This window comes from Dromaius novaehollandiae, chromosome 1 (genome assembly GCF_036370855.1).
Source record: "Dromaius novaehollandiae isolate bDroNov1 chromosome 1, bDroNov1.hap1, whole genome shotgun sequence".
NCBI classification, from domain to species: Eukaryota; Metazoa; Chordata; class Aves; order Casuariiformes; family Dromaiidae; genus Dromaius; species Dromaius novaehollandiae.
In genome coordinates, this window is record NC_088098.1 from 88889059 (window position 1) to 88895177 (window position 6119).

Genomic DNA, 6119 nt, shown 5'->3' on the forward strand with positions numbered 1-6119 from the left:
CCACTAAAATTCCACCCTGAAGGCTATTTCATTGACATCTTCATCTTTATAAACTGCATTTAAAATTTGATCCCCCACCAATATTTCAGACTGTTTGGGCAAGATCTGTTTTCCATAAAGATGCATTGAACATACTAGTTATTGACTAAAAAAGTTCTGTTTCAGCCACTTAAGCAGGCATTATTTGAGTCATCCTACTTTCCCCTTATAAGCAGTGTTATCGTAAGGCTTTTACACATATACTTACATATTTTATATTTTAAAGACTGCCAGAGTTTACAATCCTGAACTCAAAGTCCAAAAAATCTCCCTTTCATCTTTAGGACTCTTTACTGTGGTCATTCGGCCAAGGAGCGCTTTTTGCATAATTTCCTTCTTCCATGCAGAGCACAAAGCTTCAAAAATCTGGAGCATCTGTATTGGCACTTAATTAGCAGAATTTTCAGTGAGTACAGTGCCTAGACAGGCAACCATTCCTCTGTTTGCACCTACACATTGCACTTCACATATATGAATGAATGAGTACAAAAATGGGCAGACAGCAACACACATAGTATTGAGCCGCATTTTAGCAGCCCTTTCTTAGATGTGCAAGGACACAGGATATATTTGTAAAGAGAACAATCTTCTTTGTTTGGATTAAGGAGTGTAATTTCTGTGTGTACTCTACCATTGATATGAGGTAGATAGACCCTGTTTGAGCTACAGGCACTGCTTCTCTGCCATGTCTCTTTCCTCTAATATATAAGCTTCGTCCCATGGCTACAAAAGAATAAATATCCATTGCAGCCAAAAGTTTTAAAATAATTGGCTAAGGAGCTTTCTGAGCCACTGGCACAGCTTTTAAATAAATCTTAGATTTCTGAGGATGTTCTCTAGAACTGGAAAAAAAGCTAATGTTGTGCCAGTAATTATAAACGATCAACAGGAAGACTCAGGAAACAATAATCCCCTAGGAACGTGGCTTACAACACCAGGGCTGGGGCAGGTGGAGAGGAAAATTTCTAAGACATATAAGTAGAGAGAGAGAAGAAGACGTAAATTTCCCAGCGGTCCATCTAACATTTCCCTGTAGTAACTCCTTTTCTCTTCTTTTTGACTGAAAAGTGGAAAATATCCTTAGCTAATCATTTTTGGAAGAAAGGGGAGTCTCACAGTTCAACATATGGAGAAACCCTTTGGTTCCAACAGTCTACTTCTCATATGTACATCTGAATCTGCCAGACACATGCTTTCTTCATATCTAAAGTATTTCTTCTGACTGCTGGTCTTCCTTTTTTCTCCCCTTGAGCTTGGACTGTGGAGGGAATACTTCGTTACAGAGAGTGGATGTTTTGTTTGCCTCACACTTTTTATTTACTTCAATCTGTTGCATATAATAAGGTCTCTTATTCAACTTGTACTGAATAGCATTTACCAGATATCAAATATCATAGTTAATTTGATGTGGGACTTTAATCTTAAACCATGTGCTTTGACCCTTCTTTGGCTGAACTGTAACAGGCATTAGTCTTGGTGCAGAAGTGGATATTTTTGAAAGCCACAAGAAACACGTCAGTTTTCAAGTTACACAATGTATGGCTTTCCTGAATTGTTTTGCATACGTTTGTTTTAAAAAGGTGCTATTCTTGTGCATTCATAACTGAAGAACATCTGAACTTTGTCACTTAAAACTTCCCAGGTGTTTACTTCATGCTATTCTCATATTACAAATAAATAAGATAAAATAATGGAATTATAATCCATTTAATATACTTTGTACATTCAGATTTCAAAACCACTTTAAGATGAGAAATAGAAGACTCTGGACTCACAGGGTTAACACCTCCATGCTACTGATGACAATTCATTCCAACTGCCAGATCTTGTACGAGGGGAATGAAAAAGTAGGGAGATATGTTATGAAATGAGGGTAGTTCAGGAGTTTGTGCTTGTTGTTACCATTTGATTGAGGCTGGCCCACTGCTGTTCTAAGCAGACTATGACACTTCCTGGCATGGAATTTCAGACTGGTTAATGAAAAGCTGATAGCTAATAGGTCTCACAGATTTAATCATGCATCGTTTTTGGTTTTGTTCAGTCATTTCTGTCTAGCATGACCGAACAGTGGGGAAATTTAACCAGTAATAGGTCGAAGTGAAAAGGATTTTGATTCCCCTTGCATTTGCATGACAGTTTTCAATAAATATTTCAACTGAATCAGCATAATTATTGCATTAACTCTGAGTCCAATGATCCATCTGGTTCACTTTTTCATCCGCGGTAGCAGTCAATATATAGGCTTATTAGGCAAAACATGGCAAATAGATAAACAACCTAAGGGAAACTTTTTCCTGTTTTTGTATGGTTAGCCATTGAGCTTACATTTTAAAATAGCAAGGTGCACATCCATTATCAGCTTTCCTTCCTTTGTATATCTTTGGGAATAGAATATTATTTTTGGCACACTGTTTTATCTGTCTAGCCTGGTATCATGGTTGTTATGCACTAAGCAGTGCCCACAACAGAACTCCCTATACTGACAGCCAAATATTTTTGTCATGTGGATAAAATGCATCTACAGTTCTAAGAACATCAGCTAATTTCTTCTAGCATGCATGGCATTCTTCTAGCACTGAATGCTTCTGATTCACTGAGAATTCAATGGCTGCAGATATAGGCAGAATTCAACAGTGGCTCTTCAGAAGCTTCATTCTTCCAAACCTTTCTTAGCAGAATTCCTGCCTACCATAAGGACGACCTGGGTTTCAGTCCACAGTGTCCTTCTGGATGGTTGTTCCCCTGGAAGGAGCAGCTGGATGTAACACTGCAGATGTGTATGTGTGCTGCATGTTTCCTAGGTGGTAGTAGGTGCGTTTTGCCACAATGCCATACAGAGGCTGAGGCTGTAGCTTCTACCAGGGACTGGGCTCCCTCAAGGGAGGCTGGAACAACCCATCCCTTTACAAGCAAAGCCTTTTGTGCAGGCAGAAGCTGACCATTCTAAAAATCTGCCAGAAACTACCCACCTGAAGATTATAAAGAATTGAAAAAAAGAGATGTGGAAATGGCAGAAAAATCTGGCATTTTTTTTACTGATTTGCAAAGCAACACCCGGAGTCCAGCTGATAACGCAAAAAAGATCCATAGCTTTGGCTTGCCAGAAGCAGAGGCAGAACCAGCAACCTGAATTATGCAGAGTCCAGCAGGTGCTGCCACTGGGAAAAAGCAGGGAAATTTCAAATAAAGAAGGTGAAGTGGGCAGGCTTCCTTAGAACACATGTACAGAAATTCATTATTGTTAAATGAGGGAGCTAAGCATAGCTTTTCATTTTCAGCCCTCCACAAGATTGATCTGACCTGTATTTAGTGAGGGACTTCAGTCTTTTGTAGCCACCTGGAGCAGGGGACAGGCAAAGGCCAAGGTATTTCTCTGTCCAGGTGGCCTCATAAATATCTCAGTGGAATTTATTTTCTTTCATTTACTTTGGCATTGCTTGGGCACTGCTTGATTAAGGGGTGGTGTGTAGGAACTGACATGCCCAGAGATAGACAGCCACATCTGCTAACCATTTGGATTAATTATTACACCTGTACCATAAAACACATGTTAATAAAGGGCTGGTGAACAGGTTCAGGTTGCAGTTCTAAAAGGGCCCAAAGAAAGCAGAAAGCTAGCCATATACTAAGAGTGAGCTAAACTTTCTGCTGATAGGATGTTGCAGGCTCCAACCATTCACAAGGAAGAGGCAATGTCAGATACACACAAAAAGTAAATCATGCAAGCAAACAAAACAGGAAAGATGTACCTTGGCAAATTTTGTAGTCTATCGGATAGAAGGTGAACAACAGTACACATTCTTTCTTTCTTTCTTTCTTTGCTGTTAGATGTAAGAGGAAAAAATCATTAATCACTCTGCAGGATACAGCACTTTACCATTTAAGTTGCTGAAGGGGTCTGGTTAGCATCAGCCGATTTTTCATTTCCTTTCAGTGGGGACAGTGTGGTGCTCTGGAATGCCTGGAGCCCAGGAGCATGAATGCAGGTATTGAATTTTCAGGAGGACACAATTAAGATGAAGCATGTGAGATACAATCATATTTAAATTAATTCAGGTACCTCAGCTGAAGACCTAAAACCTCTGCCTTCCTCCATCTTTGGGAGGCATATCTGGGAGGGCTTTACTGGACTGGCATTAATCATTAATCATACTAGGCTTGTGTCAGTTGTGATAGAACACAATGGAGCTCTGTATTAATGTTTTCTTCCACTGAAAAGGTTTACCATATTCTTCCTACCTATAGAAAATCATTTTGCTGAACAAGCTCTTCAAACAGCCTTTTCAGGTTTTCACAGTCTGTTCTGAGATTCCCTGTAGCTGAAAAGTGAATGTAGGATCTGAACCTGGTATGAATTCTTCACTATTTGTTAGATATCTCCTGACCACAAATGGCGTTTATGAGATCACTCATAGTGATTGTAGATGGGCTTTAATGAAAGACAGAACATAGGACCACTGTGAAGTCACACGTAGTCTTCCTCACCTTGGGCTGCATCTGTGGTTGATGCTGATCTTTACCTGTTATTTTTGCATGTTTCTTTGGCATACTAATACTCTTCACTGCAAACACCATCAAGGAAGGGGTCCATCATGCTGCTCCAATGCCCTACAACACCAGGCAATAATGTATGGTTAATGCAGTCTTTCCAGAAGGAGGAAGCCAGAGAAAGCAGCTGTCCCTCAAGTCTGTTCAAACAGTATTTCACCTACAAACCCAAACAGTTCAATACATTTGGTCCCAGTCCTTGCAATCACTCTAAGAATTTGTGTGGTCCAGGAGAAAGCTGAGATCCATGCTTTGCCATAGTACCCTGCAGAAGCCAGTAAAGAAGGAGCTGGCTGGGATCAGCTAGGGAACAGCTGCATGCATGTTGGATTGACCATGGGTTACGAATGGCGCTGCCAGGTTTGAGTCTATCCAATCACTGGTCTACTTCAAGCCCATGTCTCTCCTGAGAAGATGGATCTACAAACAGTATGGCTGCTGGTTTATTCATAATCCTTTGCTTTTGGACCTCATTGTGCTGCAGAGAAAACAAAGGTTTCTGTGGCAGATGCTCCCAGCTGAAGACACCCAACCTGAGTTTGACACCTTCAAGAGGCTGGCAAAAGACTGGCGGATCAGCCAAGCAGAAGATTTCCCCCAGGCAAACTATACTTCACAAAGAAGCCGGGGCTTTCATAGCATCACAAACCCAGCTCCAGACCCTCCTAAAATGCCTGCAGTCAGAGGACTTCACAAGACTTAATAAGCCTACCTATATGATCAACCAGCAAAGGCAGTCTGGCCTGCCACAAAGTGAAGAATATTCATTCAAGAAGATTTTTCATGAAACTGGACAAAAAGTTGAAGTTAAATGTCTGCTTCACTTCAATAAAGAAATATTTATATGGAAATATTGCAAGCTGCAAGGAATGGGAATATGGCAATATGGAATATACTGTGATATAATTTTAAGAGATAGCCCATGATAAGTCTGATAGGGCTATTTATCTTTACATACGCATTTTACCACCTGAAGATTACTTTCTCTACACCCTCAATTTAAGTTGTGTGTACTCTCTACCTCTATATGTTGGTTAGTTTGTTCCATTTGCAATACAAAAATGCAAAGAATTTCCCAAAATGAGATTTATGGGTAATGCCAGGACATATGTAATGAAAATCTCACAGAGAATAACACTGTTTTTGCTGTATTACCTTTTCCATTGCTATGATCCTTCCCAGTTGATATCAGTATATACAGAGGTTTTAGTGGATGAAAAAAAAAATAAATGTTTCTATGTACTTTTATTGTAGTCTAGAAATAATGGCTTGCAGCAGAGTGACACTAAAGTAAATGCATCCTTCTGTAGATGAAAGCTTCTGGGTCTGATTTTGGTCAGTTCGATTTTTTTTTCCTTCAGTATCTCTTTTGCATGTAGTGTTGATTAAAGTTTCTGCAGGAGAACTAAAACCAGGGTCACATGCACATGACAGAGTAACCCTGCTTACAGGTCCAAATGCATATGCTTAAACACTTCAGAAGACTGGAGATAAAATTAGCATTTCATTTTCTTTATTTTCATCCCATACTT